A 14996-nucleotide genomic window follows, 5' to 3' on the forward strand; every position below is an offset into this window, starting at 1 on the left:
AATGGGAAAAGAGGGAAAAAAAAGAAACACTAAACACTTCAAGATCTTCATTTGTTTAATTGTGTTCTATTCAGGTTCTGCATATTATCTTTGACTATCTGTCTTGCCCCTGTTCCACAAATCTTTGGAAGACATGAGTGGTCTTCTAGCACCTCTCACAAGGACTTCATCCTAAGCTGCTCCTGACTCAGGCAGTACACCACATCTAACTTTCTCCAAATACTCATTTGGATCTGATGCTTAGCACAGTATTTATACCTTTGACCCAAGGTTCACTCTGGGATGATGATTAAAATAGATTTCTGGCTATGATGTCTCAGCTTCTCTTCATATTTTCCTTTCTATTTATAGTTCTAGACTTGTCCATCTCCAGGGTCTGCTCAGTGCAGTCTGCATTGGGAGACTGTCCTACGATCAAAAGATATTCTATATCTGTGTTCCCCAATGAAGAAGAGAGGACATTCTGAGATCTTGATATCTCTAATGCTTGATGAATAAGTGAAGGATAAATAGATGGATGGACAGAGAAGGATGAAGTAAAAGACATGGTAAGTACACATGCAAGAAGTCCTGTTTCCCATAATTCTATTAAGGGACATTGTACCTGTTCTGCAGCAGTGACCGCTGATGCAGCCAAAAGTGGCCCTGAGCCTCTGAAAAACCTCAAGTGCCTTCTAAATTCTCAAAGGAAAAATAAAGTGCATTCAGGGTAGTCAAATGCTCAGGATATCAGGTTGAACTTGAATGTTCTGAATTGGTGACCCAAATAAGCCCTGCAGTATGTAACATGGGTAGTATTTTTTAAATCATAAAATTAGAGATGAAAACATAATTTAAAAATGACTGAGCCCAACAGCCTTAGTTTGTGAATTGTCTATAGCCCCTGTGTCTACTGACTGTTTAATCACTCATGAATTCATTTCTATTGGGTGTGTTCCCATTACTGCACCTAACTGCCTTTGTCAGGGTAATCAATAACAGCTTTTGAGACACTCTTTTTTTTAAAAAAAGTACTTCTTCACTTGGTTTCCAAGACAGAGTGTTCTCTTAGTCTCACACACATTCCATGGGTCCCTCCTTCGCAGTCACCGTGGATGGTTTTATTCTGGCTTCTGCACCTGTGCTCATGCCCCTTACCTTCTCGGCCTCCATTCACTCCCTTGGTGGCAACTTCCCAGCCTATTGCTGCAAATCTATTCCCATTTAAGTGATTCTGAGATTTTATTCTCAAACTCTGAGTTCACTTACTCACCAGACTGATTTACCTTACTATTAACTCAAGATGTCCACTTGTATAGAGCTACTATATCGATATCTACAATTGCACCTATACCTATATCTATATTTATATCTACAATTATATCTATATTTTCAGATCTCTATATTTTTATATCTATATTATCTATCTAAATATGCATCTATATTTATATCTATAACTATATATTTTAATATCTAACTCGGATCCTTTTGTTTTTCTCTACACAACCCATATCTACTCTTCTCATAGTCTTCTCATTTCAGTGAATGGCTAGAAATTTCTCATACGTTTTCCCATCCAATTCATCAGCAAAAATTTCATGCTATAAAGTCTACCTTCAAAATATACCTAGAGCTTAACTATTTTTCACTGTTTTCCCTGCAGTCACCCTCGCTCAAGTCATCAGCAGTGATTCCTGACTGAGTACTCTGCTTCTACACTTGTCCTGCTATCTGTATCTACTCCATAGAAGAGTCAGAGTGATACTTTAAAGAAGCAATCAGATCGTGCCTCAGATCTGCTCAGAATCCTCCAATGGCTTCCCCTCTAACTCACAGTAAAAATGACACACTGCACCAGGAGCTGCAGGCCCTGTATGACTCGGTCCTGCCAACTTCCTGACCTGGTCGTTCACCACTGCTGCTTCTTCATTGTGCTCAGACCACGGCGGAGGCTTTAGTGTTTCTGGAGCATGCTGAGCATGACCTTGTTTGGGGCTCCTTAACATTGCTACCCCCTTCGCCTGGAACGCTCCTTCTGCCCACATGCACTCCTTTACTGCCTTTAGGTCTCTGCTCAAATCTCACTTTATCAAATGTGCCTCCCCTGACCCTTCTATTTAAAATTGTATCTCCTTACTTCATATTCATCCTGTTTCATTTTTTAATAACTCTTACGATAACTTGATAAGCACTCTATGGCCATCCATTTGTGCATCGTCTCCTCAAACACAATGTGAATTCCATGAGCAAGAGACCCTGCCTTTTTGAACAGCACTGCAGCCTCAGCACCTACAACTGCCAGCCTGTAGGGGAGAGTCAACAAATGTGTATTTTTAAATACATGAATGAAATAGAACCTCAGAGAGGAGCTTGGAGACACAGTAATAGAAACTGGACCTTCTAACTCCTAGTTTGGTGGTTTCTTGCCTGAACACTAATAGACCAAAAACCCAATATCTGATCAGATGGAATTACAGAAAGGGCTCTGTGCTTGCTCATGTTCCAAGTGTAGGACTCAATAATTTACTCAATAATTATTGTTGAGTACCCACTTGAGGCCAGAAACTGGGCACAGACATAAATAACATAGAGTCTCTGTTCTTAACCTGCCAGAAAATTGCCAGGTAATTGTGGTATTGTTGGAGCCCAGGCAAGGCATATTCTCCTAGATCCATAGTGTTTATGTGGTCAAAGATGCTGCTGCCTGGTAGGTAAATCTTGCAGAATAAAGAAACAGTGGTCAGGCAGAAGAATAAAGGCACCGCAAATAGTAAGATGACATGCGCAAAGAATCAAGAGAGAGCACAGCATGTTTAGGAAATTGCAAGAAATATGGATGAAAGGCAGACGGCAAGGAGAGGCCTTAGACTGAAGAGATAAATAGGGGCCACGTGGTAGGACGCCTGAGAGACAGTTCTACAGTGTAGACTCTAATCCTGAAGGCTGTGGGGAGATGGAAAGGTTTTAAACCAGAGAACAGCAGGAGAAGATTTGCATTTCAAAAAAGATAATTCTATTTGCCAATATCGAGAAACACTCTTTAAAAAGAGGCAGGAAGGCCAGTAAGAAGACAATTGTCACAGTATAATGTGGATTTAGTCTAAGGTGATGACAGTGAAATGCATTCCATTATGCAAATCCTGCTGGGATTAGAGCATCCACGGTAAACATCAACATGCTGCTGTCTGTGCCTGAAAGGAAGCAAGGATGACAAATAAGGACCCTAATCAAATATTCTTCAAGGCCAGCATCCAAACTTTCTCTCATTCAGAGAGCAGAGGCATGTGTGTATAAGAAAGATTAAAATCTTGATGATCAACCCTGACAGCAGGGCTTGGTATCAGTGACAAAAGTAGAAAAGATGAGGAGCTTGTAATAGTATATCAGAGATAAGGTTTTTTTGAAAACGCAGAGACGAGCAGAGGCAATTCAGAAAGGAGGTTGCAAGATTCGGGAGAACTGGGGAATAGGAAAAGAGGTGAGGCCTTTGCAGGGAAATTAGAAGCATGACACTGGAAACGATATCCTTCTTGGGGCTGGAAGCCAAGCAACACCCAGTGGGAATGTTTGCACGCTTTACCTCCCTGGCTTCGGAAGGCTTGTATCATTTTAGAAAGGAGAATAGCAATTGTGAACAAAGAAAGCGGAGGATGGCAGAACAATCTTCTGACTAAGGGGGACTGATTTTCCACAGTGTAAGATCTATTGTCAAGTGGCTTATTTTTTCCTTATAAAGACCAGAATTTTGAGGCTCAGGATATATATATATATCACTGGACATCAGAACCTGATGTCTCTTTCTGTGTATATATATATACATATATATATATACATACATACAGAAAGAGATTTGGAGGACATGAGAAAATGAGATGGTGAAGAGGTTTAAAGGTTCAATGTTCTAAATCACTCAACTTCCCTGTCCCTCTTTCTCCCTCATTTCTAAAGTGAGGGTGATAAGCCCTCTCCTATAAGCCATCAGGTATGGGAGAATTAAGAGAGATAAGAACACTTCAAAAACAGTAAAAACAATTTATATTATTAAATATCCCCTTCAGGAGATTTTTCTAGATGATATGTAAATCATTAGCATTTAAAAGCTTACATTAAAAGATACGTTTGTGTAAGCTTTTGTTGCTGATCTTTCCCTATGCAAAGTTCAAGTCATTCTTAATTGCAAATGTTCAAATACATATACACACGGTTCCATCTTTTCTTAGCTGATTTTAGGTTTTGCTCAAAGTGACCACTGGTCACCAAGTACTTTGTAGCTTCCAAGCTGACAGACACACAAGGTAATGGGTCGTTGTAAAGAAAACGTGAATATGTTTCAAATATTTTCATTCCCTATAGTTTCTGGCTGTGGGATCTTCAACGTTCACTGTGGTGGATGCATATTGGCAACTGTGCAGCCAGGCTCATGCTTAGAAACCCTGTGATGCTAAACCTATGATCTGTGTAACAGCCTGACTCTTAGTTTAGTGTTTTTAAATTCAGGAACTCTTCTAGGCAATTTATACACCAGCCACTTTCTATACCAGTTTCCTTCACAAATGTGCTATTTCCAAAAAAAATGTGAAATCTTGAGAAATGTAATTGAGAGGAAATATGTCTCTAATATCAGGGGCAAACATCAAGGCTTGGTTATTGGAGGAAATCACTGGTCCTATAGCCCGGTCACTGGCTATAAAGCCTCCGGGTAAAGCGGCCAGGTGCCTGGGTGCTGGTGAAGAGTCTCTGGCCAGTGGGGAAGACTGTGCAGTCGTGTCAGGAGCAAAAGCAGGCTTGGTTCGTGAAATTAAAGCCTGGACAGGAACACATGAGTGTGGGGTGAGTGAAGAGATAGGCCCAGAAAGCAAATTGGGAGTAAGACTGTGCAGGGCTTTCTGTCCACTTTAAAGGTGGTTCAGGGATGTCTTAACTCTTCTGGGCTGGGACAACGCCTGCACCGTAATGTGTGGGGCAGATTAGCTTTTGTTCAAGGCTTGAACAGCAGCTATTTGCAAGGTTTGTTGGTGGCTATACAGCCTTTTTACTTAGTGGCTAGGAAGACTTGTGAAAAAAGGTGCTATAGCTTGGTGGTTAAAATCCACCTCCTGGAGTCAAATAGCCTAAATCAAAGACCTCAGTGAGCTGGGCAACTTTGAGTAGTTATTCATCTTCTTCAGTCTCAGTGTCTTCAGCTGTAAAAATGAGACGACAGAAACAATTTATATGGTAATTGTGAAGATTACAAGAGCGATTAGCCCAGTGACCAGAACATATGCAGGAAAGCAAACATGTTTGCTTTTATCATTATCGTTATTCTTATAAGTGACTTCCATAGTTTCTCGAGCATGTGACATATACCTTTTGAATACCTACAGTGCAGGAGGGCTGAGACCGGTGGGAAACTCCCAGCATCAGGAGCTGTGGGGCTGCTGGCAGCCCACCCACAGGCTCTCCGCAGGCATCGCAGATTCTCTCTATCCTTTCACAATCAGATGACAGGACCTGCCTGAGAGCAGAGATTAAGCTTTGTGTTCATGCCCTGTGAGAATCTGAAGGGGGTGTGTGTGTTCAAGCAGGGTCAGATGGTCCTTGGCTAGTCCCACTGTGATCATCTGAGACGTGTGCTCTGTGCACAGTGATCTGAGATGAACCGCACACCCTCCTCATGGTGCCTGATGACTCTGTGTCCACGCTTCAACGTTTTCCTGATGACCAAAAAAGTTTAGGTATTTTATGATAAAACCAAATATGCCTTGTAGCAATAATATCTATCAGTGGACCTCTGAGAGATTTTTCTGTTTTTCTCCTTGGCTATCAAATGGATATAATGAACATTTACCACGAGGTGATAAATGTTTTATGTACATTACCTCCCTTAATCCTCACAACTTTTCTTCTTCTTCTTCCCGTTTTATAGATGTTACAACGGCAGTTCTATGGCTGGTAAGCAGTAGAGCCAAACCGGTCTGATACAGAGCTGATACTGCTTAACCACCGCAGTATATGCCTATTGTGAAAATGATGAATTGTTTCCTGTCAGAATTATAACCCAGATTCCTATTATGATCCTTGTTGGCATTCCCCTCTTTTGAGATCGGCACACGTGTAACACATAGTATACTTTATGTGCACATATAAATCTGGTTTGTTGCCTTTCACAGGTGAAGATAGCACCACCGAAGACAATCACAGCACACAGGTATAGTTTTAAAGACCAATGGATGATGAGCAAGTTGTGTACATAGAAGCTCTGATTTATGTTACATTATTACCGGTAGAGTCCTATTTTTTTAAAAAAATGTATGAGTCTCAGTGATTTCTTACAATTTTATATCCAGCCTTTAGAATAAACAATATCAACAACAACAAAGGCTACTTACTAACCCTTGTTACCATTTATTGATACCATTTATTGAGGTAGAATATTCCAGGCACGGCACTCTATGTGGTATAATACTTGGTAAGTAAAAATCACCCCATTTTACAGATGAGGAAACTCAGATTCAGCAAGGTTAAGCAAGGTGCACAAGGTCATGCAGGCATAAATGGAGTCAGATTTCAAACACAAAGAGAACTGAATCCCAAACCTATGCATGTTCTTTTCACTACTCTACCAGGGGATTTTGTAGTTTTTTTCCGACTAATCACACATAAATGACTCTTCACTATTCTGGAAGTAATTAAGACTGCTATTCTCTTCAGTCTCCCCCACTCCCACTAGAGGACTGAGGTCTGGCGCAGCCCACGGGGCTCTGTGTGGTCAGAGAGAATGCTCTGGTGAAGGGAGAGGGAGGGAGTCTAGGTGCTGAAATCTCATGGTAAAACAGAACAGGTCACAAACAGAATGCCAAAATCGAATATCCAAAACAGAAAGGCTCAAAACCTTGTAAAGATGTAAAACACTGAGAAGCCAAAAGAAGGTTTTGACAACTGCTCTATGTATGTGCTTTACTTTATAAATTTGCAGGTAATCTGGTATAAGCTTGCGTGTGTGCACGCATGTGTGTGCGTGTGCCTGAGCATGTGTTTGAATGAAGCCAAAAGCCGGTCTTTCAGGAACTCAGAGTTCATAGGAATTCTGGAGCAGAAAAGCCCGGCTGCAGGGGGGATTGTTATTTGAATCGGCTATATTCATCTGCAGTCAATACCAGAGGCTTGACTAATTAACTTAATAAATATTAAATGGGTTTCCAATGATGGCAAATTAGTAGCATTCGCGATCTATGCACTGTTTGCATTTCGGAGACTGCCTTACCCTGTCATGAGGAGAAGTGCATCAGGACACCGCTCCTGACTCTTCGAGATGATACGAGGGCCAGGTTCTGGAATGGCCCTGTGTCCCGCTGTGACAGCCGAGGCGCCTGTGTGCCTGATGGTCATCGTAAGGTTAACTGAATACTGCTTCTTTATTTTGTATCATCTCTAGTGAACCTAAAGATGCAATATTATGTTCGGAACACCTAAAGAACACAAAACTGATACAGAATAGGCATTTAAGCTGTTATGACTACAGATTTTAAAATAAATATCATTTGTAAGAAATATCTCCATGTGTGGCTGAATTTGCTATGACGCTTTTATTAAAAACTCATGGCTGGGTACTGATGTTGTCAGGGAGTAGCTGATGCTCATCTCCATCTAACTCTAGTAGCTGCAAAAATCTACTAGAACTAATCTAATAATTGTACATAAATAATTTGGCAAAGGCCCACCCTGAGCAACAGCAAACTTCTCGGTGTGAACTATGAGAGCCATGGAAATCAGAGCAGGGGTGGAGGATTAAATATAAATGGAGAATGGTCTTGGGCAATTTGTCAGAACAGGTTCAATGACTGCTTCTTGCATTTACAAATGAGTCTATTTTGGCATCAGCTGCCAACAAACAACTGTGATATAAGAGATGCAATGGAAGTTGATACCGTCTTTGTAGCCAAGATCTACTTATTAATGATTTTATGTTTCCAAAACAATCACAAGAAAGATGAACTATCAGAAGCTATTCTGTCTATTATATGCCAAATACCTGAATATTTCCAAGAACCCAACTATATATCTCCATGTTAGTCTACCATGCAAGTGACCAATTCTTTGTCTTAGTATATGGTTAAGTCAGTTGCACTTCATTTCAGTAAGTATATATTGAATACCTGGTTATGTTAAATATGCATTATATATTTCCTTGGTAAAAATTCTTAATGAATTTGCTGAGATCCTACAAATTGTAGACCAAATGATCATTTCAAACAGAGTTCAGTCCTGGCTGGTTTGGCTCAGCGGTTAGAGCGTTGGCCCATGGACCAGAGAGTCCTGGGTTGGTTCCTGCTAAGGGCACATACCTTGGTTGCAGTTTGTCCTCGGCCCTGGTTGGGGTTGTGTGGGTGGCAGCCACTTAGTGTGTCTCTCTCACATTGATTTTTCTCTCTCTCTTTCTTCCTCCCTCTCTATCTGAAGATAAATGCAAAAAAAAAAAAAAAATGTCCTCAGGTGAGGATAAAAAATTAATAAATAAAATAAAACAGAGTTCACCTCAGTGCAGAAGCTGATGCTCATTGATTTTCCACTTCCGTAAATACAAGCAACATTTTGGGTTCACTCTTCTATTTCCTTTTCTCTTATTGCCACCAAAGGTTACAAACTTCCAGAGGAAACCGAAGTCTGTGTGAAGACTTCTACTAATGAAGGTAGGTAAAACATGCTTTCAACTCTTTTAAGGATTGCCATAAACACATCAGCATATAGAACAGCCGTTTAGCTTTTTTAGGGTTTTCCTTACCCCTTTCTCTCATACAGCAAACACAAAGCAAATGAACAAAGAGAAAACAAAAATGAACACCCACATTACACACAAACAAAAACCAAAGAACCTCTTAATTACTTTCTCTAGCATGCCAGAGATCTTTTGCTCATAATGTTAAGAGAGGGCCAGAAATGTATCAGCTTCCTGCCCCTTCAATGCACTAGTCAGTTGTCATAAGTCAGATTGCAGAAATCTGTTCCTCTTCAGTATGTCTAAAAAAGAGATGGTAAAACCCGTCAAAGCACGTTCTAAGGAGAGACAGCTTCTGGTTACCGTTGCACCTGTCTGTGCCTGTGCTTACCTTTGCATTTAACACAGAAAGGTCAATATTTGGAACAGAACAAGAAGGTTATTTATGAAACTGCAGGAACAAACATTTCATTTGGAAATGCTCACTATGCCTTCCACACTTTTTCTGAGCCATCTCCATAGGAAGCCAGTATAAATGCTACCTATTATTTTTTGTGAATTGAGCTCTTAATTTGCATCTGTTCTCTATTGGGTAACTCCAGGAAATTGAGATCACAAAGTTTAAAAAGGAGAATACCTGTTTAATGTTCCATGGCAGGCAGATTTTGTGCTGGATGTTTGCTCACACAAAAGCCTGGAAGGCAAGAGGCAGAATGAGCAATTTAACCAATCGCTGACTGCCTGAGTCCATTATGTAAACAGAAAATAAGGCCATTGTATTAACGTGGGAAAAATAAAGTCTTACCTTGAGCGGTTCATTGTTTAAAGAGAGACTTATTTTAATGTCTGTCATATAAAATGAGCCTTTTAAAGGCAGTACACAAAAATTTAGAAAGGAAGTCTATTTTGGAATTAGAAACATACAGAAATCTAGCATTAAGGGTTTTAATATACATTTCTATTTTCTTTGTTATGTCTACTAAGTAGTAATCACAACCTTTAAAATATATTGCTTTGTGAAAAATGTGTTGACATTCTTTGGCAGTGGACTTTTAGTCTCACAACTGAGCCCTTACCTTGTGTGTTTTAATCCTTACAAAGTTTTGTGAAGAAGCTGTTGCTTATTCCACCCCCCACCCGCCCCGGTGAGGACTTGATGTTATATCTGTCTGATGATGTGTCAGTTAGCTACTGTTTAGTAAAAAACAACCAGAAATCTTAATGTACAGCAGGAAGTTGTTAGCTTATGCATCCAAAATGAGCTCTCCTGATCTTGGCTGGGTGTTTGCACAGGTCCTCGGGTTGTCTGCCTGTCAGCTGAGGTTATCGGAGCATTTTGGTTCTTGCTCCACATGTCTCTTCCACTGCCACAGGCTGTCCCAGCAAGGTGCCATCACTCTCATAAGCTTCTGTTAGCTCATTTCTGTTGACACTTCACGGGCCACAGCCAAGTATATAGGAAATATAAAACTCTGCTTCTTGGCAGGAGGAGCTCCAAGTCCTATGGCCAGTTCTTCACCCATTAAAGCGATCGCTTTCCACGGATGCCAACAGCTTACAATTGTCCATTTTACCAAATTGCTGTCTATGCTCTGTTGATTTAACTTTTGACATATCTGCAATATTTGCTACTTTTTTTATACAAACTAAAAATCTAGAAACCAAACCAGACTCTGAACAGCCCATTATAGATCACCTAATTATTCCAAATCCTTCTCAACTCATTATTTGTATTAATAAGGAGGGTGGTGGTGCTGGAAGTCATCGTTTATGGACATTTACTGACTATTTTAAAATCTCACAGTGATCCTACTACGTGAGTACTATCATCCCACCTTTATAGATAAGGTAGATAAATATATAGATAAATGAGTGATAAGTAGTTTTAAACACTTGTCCAGCTCATAAGTACTGAAGCCTGGACTGAGAGCCAGGTCACCGGATGCCAATGCCTGGGCTCTCCACTGCCAGTCCCTCCACGTTTTAATCCACCCAGTGCTAATAGAGTGAACCTCCTGCATGTAATTATGTCATGTCATTCCTTTGTTAGGAAAATGACAATGGCTTCCTCTTGCCTTGATGATCAGACACAATTTGTGGTCCTAGTGACACACAAATTCCAACATGCTCTGAGTACAACATTATCATAAACTCTTCCCCAACAGACAACATGTACTCTAATTATGCTCTCCGATGACCTGAAGGGGATTGTTTCTTCCTATCTTCCCATCTCCGTTCATGCTATTTTAGACCCTAACAGTGTCCTCCTCACCCACTTGCCTTCAAAATACCTCCAATTCAAGGAACCAAGATGTCTGCGCCAGTTAAAATAATACTTTCAGTTCTGTAAAAACATGGAAGAGTTTACCAAATGTTTTTACATTTATATATATTCTTATAACACTTGTAAGGGCAGATGAAAAAATAAGAGGTTTCATTATCCTTATGGAAAATAAAGGAAGAGATATCTCTCCCCTCTTTCTTCTTAAACCATTTACTTTAGAAAATTTAAATTTGTAAGTACTTTGTCCTCTCTGTGAAATGCATAAAAGATCTTCGGGAAAATTAGATAGGCCTTTTGTCAATGTGTCATCCAGAAATGCCTTTCTCAAATGGGAGCCATGTCTCTGAAATACAAACGTCAAGGGTGATAGTCCTCATATCTCACAGTTTCTGTGTGAGGGCATGAGCCTAACTTCCATGCATACCTTGCTCCAAGTTACATAACTGCTTCCTGTCACAAAGGTAGGAGAAGTTTGTTTTTCCTCTGGATAAAGCCAATTAACTAACACAGATGGTCACCCCAACTACCAAGTGAAATTAGTATGAACTGCGTATGATGAATGATATTGTCAAGTGCTCTGACTGGAGGACTTATTATTGTTTATCTTGAGAACATATGTATGTAATGGGTTGTATCAGGTTGAACGGAGAAAAGGGTGAGATTTCTTTCTGTCTTCATAATCTGTTCATGGATTGCCTGTGAGTTGCAAAATTTCCTGGTTTCATGTTTATTTAATAATAAACTTGTTTTCTTTCCCTATTACTTTTGCAGAGAGAATTCCTGGGTGAGGAGAAGATTTTTTAAATTATTTTTCCCCAACACAATCTGCAAGGTAAATATTATAGTAAGTCCTTTGGTAGCTTCTTGTTCATATTTACTTTCCCAGTGGGCATGATTAGAATAAAAGAATATTCTAGTCATGCAAAAGTGGCTTCTTTTTTTTTAAATTTTATTTAATTAATTTATTTATTTCTGTTACAGATGTTTTTTCCTTTTCCCCTCAGTGATTCCCCCCTCCCTCTCCCTCCCCACCCTGGCCCCAGCTTTGTTGTCCATGTCCACTGTTCATGCATACATGCATATAAGTTCTGTGGTTTATCTCTCCCCCACCACCCTCTCTTTTGGGGATTGTCAGCCTGTACCCCACTTCCACGTCTCTGGGACTACCCCATTCCTCAGACTGTTATGTTCATTATATTCCACAAATAAGTGAAATCATATGATACTTGTCTTTCCTGTTTGGCTTGTTTCATTTAGGATGATACTTTCCAGGTCCCTCCATGTCGTCTCAAAGGATAAGAGATCTTTCTTTTGTACAGCTGCATAGTACTCCATTGTGCATATGTACCACTGCTTTTTTATCCATTCGTCTACTGAGGGACACTTGGGCTGTTTCCAGATCTTAGCTATTGTAAATAATGCTGCTACAAACATGGGGGTACATATATTCTTTCTGATTGGTGTTTCAGGCTTTTTAGGTTATATTCCTAGAAGTGGGATCACTGAGTCAAATGGAAGTTCAATTTTTAATTTTTTGAGGTAACACCATATTGTTTTTCATAGTGGCTGCACCATTATGCATTCCCACCAGCAGTGTACTAGAGTCCCCTTTTCTCCACACTATCGCCAACAATTGTTGTTTGATGATTTGTTGATGGTGGCCATTCTGACAGGTATGAGGTGATACCTCATTGTTGTTTTAATTTGCATCTCTCTGATGATTAGTGATGTTGAGCATTTCTTCAAATGTCTCTTAGTCATTTGTATGTCCTGTTTGGAGAGGTGTCTATTTAGTTCTTCTGCCCATTTTTTAATTGGGTTCTTTGTCCTCCTTTTGTGGAGTTGTATGAGCACTCATATATATTGGAAATTAACCCCTTATCTGATATATCATTGGCAATTATGCTGTCCCATACAGTGGGTTGCCTTTCCATTTTGATGATTGTATTTTTTTGCTGTGCAGAAGCTTTTGAGTTTGATGTAGTCCCATGTGTTCATTTTCTCCTTTGTTTCTATTGCCTTAGGTGATGTATCAGTGAAAATTCTGCTGTGTATGATGTCTGAAATTTTGTTGCCTACAGTTTCTTCTAGGATTTTTATGGATTCATGATTCACATTTAAGTCTTTTATCCATTTTGAGTTTATTCTTGTGTACGATGTAAGCTGATGGTCTAGTTTCACTTTTTTGCATGTAGCTGTCCAATTTTCCCAACACCATTTACTAAAGAGGCTGTCTTTACTCCACTGTATGCTCTTTCCCTCTTTGTCAAATATTAATGGAGCATATTGCCTTGGGTCCATTTATGGGTTCTCTGTTCTGTTCCACTGGTCTATATGCCTGTTCTTGTGCCAGTACCAGGCTGTTTTGACTACAGTGGCTTTGTAGTATAACCTGAAATGTGATAATGTGATCCCTCCTACTTTGTTCTTCTTTTTCAAGATTACTGTGGCTATTCGAGGTCTTTTTTGGTTCCATATGAACTTTTGAAGTATTTGCAAAGTGGCTTTTTTATGTCTGTCTCAGTGTCATCTTAACTTCAGTTAGCCCAAATTAGTGAGATTCTCAGGACTTGACCTCTGCTGACCACAGCAGGAGTGCATCACTGGGCCTTCAGGGGGACAACCAGATTAGACAAACCTTCTTACACCTTCAGGTCTCAACTCAGTTTAGGTAGAACACATGTGGAGGACATGTTCACGTATCTGAAGCACCATCTCAGGAAATAAAACCTAGTTATGAGCTTTCCCCTTTGTTACCCACTCAAGAAAGTTTATGAAAATAAGCCTAGGACAGCATGACAACCTAGGGCAGCATTTCACATAGAGGTGCCACATGAAACATCTCCATGCTTTATCAATCGGCATGCTGTCCAACAAAACATGTTTATAAAAGCCTGATATGATTATAAAGCAGTTGTTTGCTGGAACTGATTCATACAAGCTCACAAGAACCAAGGTCATTCATTTCTTTCCATCTCTGCATTCAGTGATGTCACGTGGGCACCTGGAAATAGGCCATGGTGGGAGTATTAACACCACGGAAATCTGCAAACATTACAAATTAGATTTTTTTCCCCCAGAGAGCAGTGTATCAAGCATACCTCTGCATGAGAATTTCTTTATTACAAGATTTCTGAGAATTTTAAAAATAATACCATAATATTTAAGATATTTGGCCATGAATTACTTTCTGACAGCAATGCTATACTAGGATAAAATCGAACCTCTTATAAACTATAAGAAAAATGAATTAATTAAAATTATATTATCAACTATTTTACTCACCAATTACATGTGGCATACCACTTTACTGATTATTCTTTCACTTATTGATATACTTATTCAATAACTCTTAAGAACTTATAAAGCACCAGACACTAGTGTACCAAGATACTATAGTTCAATATTGATATAACTTCCAGATTTTAGAATATTCTGAGTTTTACTACACCTTGTGTCAGAATACTCATCCACATGTCCCTGAAAGCAGCTCATCTTTAGTCATTGGCAAACAGTGGGATGTTCCATGCCCCCATGTAGTACCTAATACTCACAGTATCCCAGCAAGTATGCTAGTTCCTCATAGACTCTGTCATATCCCAGGCCCAACCTTTGAGAGTACTATAGTATTTTATGATCCCAACCATTACAGGTGCAGAACCTTAGGCACAAGAGCTTAAACGATCTTCCCTAGGTCACAATAGCAAATGCTAGAGTCAAATTTCAAACTTAAATAAACAACTGATAGATATATTTAGCACTATGCTTTGTCACCTCCCACCGAGATATTTAAGATTATGTTGTGACACCCCCATGTGCTCAGAGGAGAGGAACAAAGGAACAAGTTCACTCGTTTGTTCATTAAGCAGTTACCCAGTGCCTGCCATGTACTACGTTAATCGTGTTTTTCAAAATATGTTGTACATACATCAGGTGTGCTCAGAAGTGCTTTATGGATTTTTTAGGCACAGTCTCAAAAGAAATATAGCTCTTTTCAGAAACTTTACATGTTTAAGGGGAGGAGAATATCCATCT

The sequence above is a fragment of the Molossus molossus genome, unplaced genomic scaffold, assembly GCF_014108415.1.
Source record: "Molossus molossus isolate mMolMol1 unplaced genomic scaffold, mMolMol1.p scaffold_m16_p_12, whole genome shotgun sequence".
NCBI lineage: Eukaryota > Metazoa > Chordata > Mammalia > Chiroptera > Molossidae > Molossus > Molossus molossus.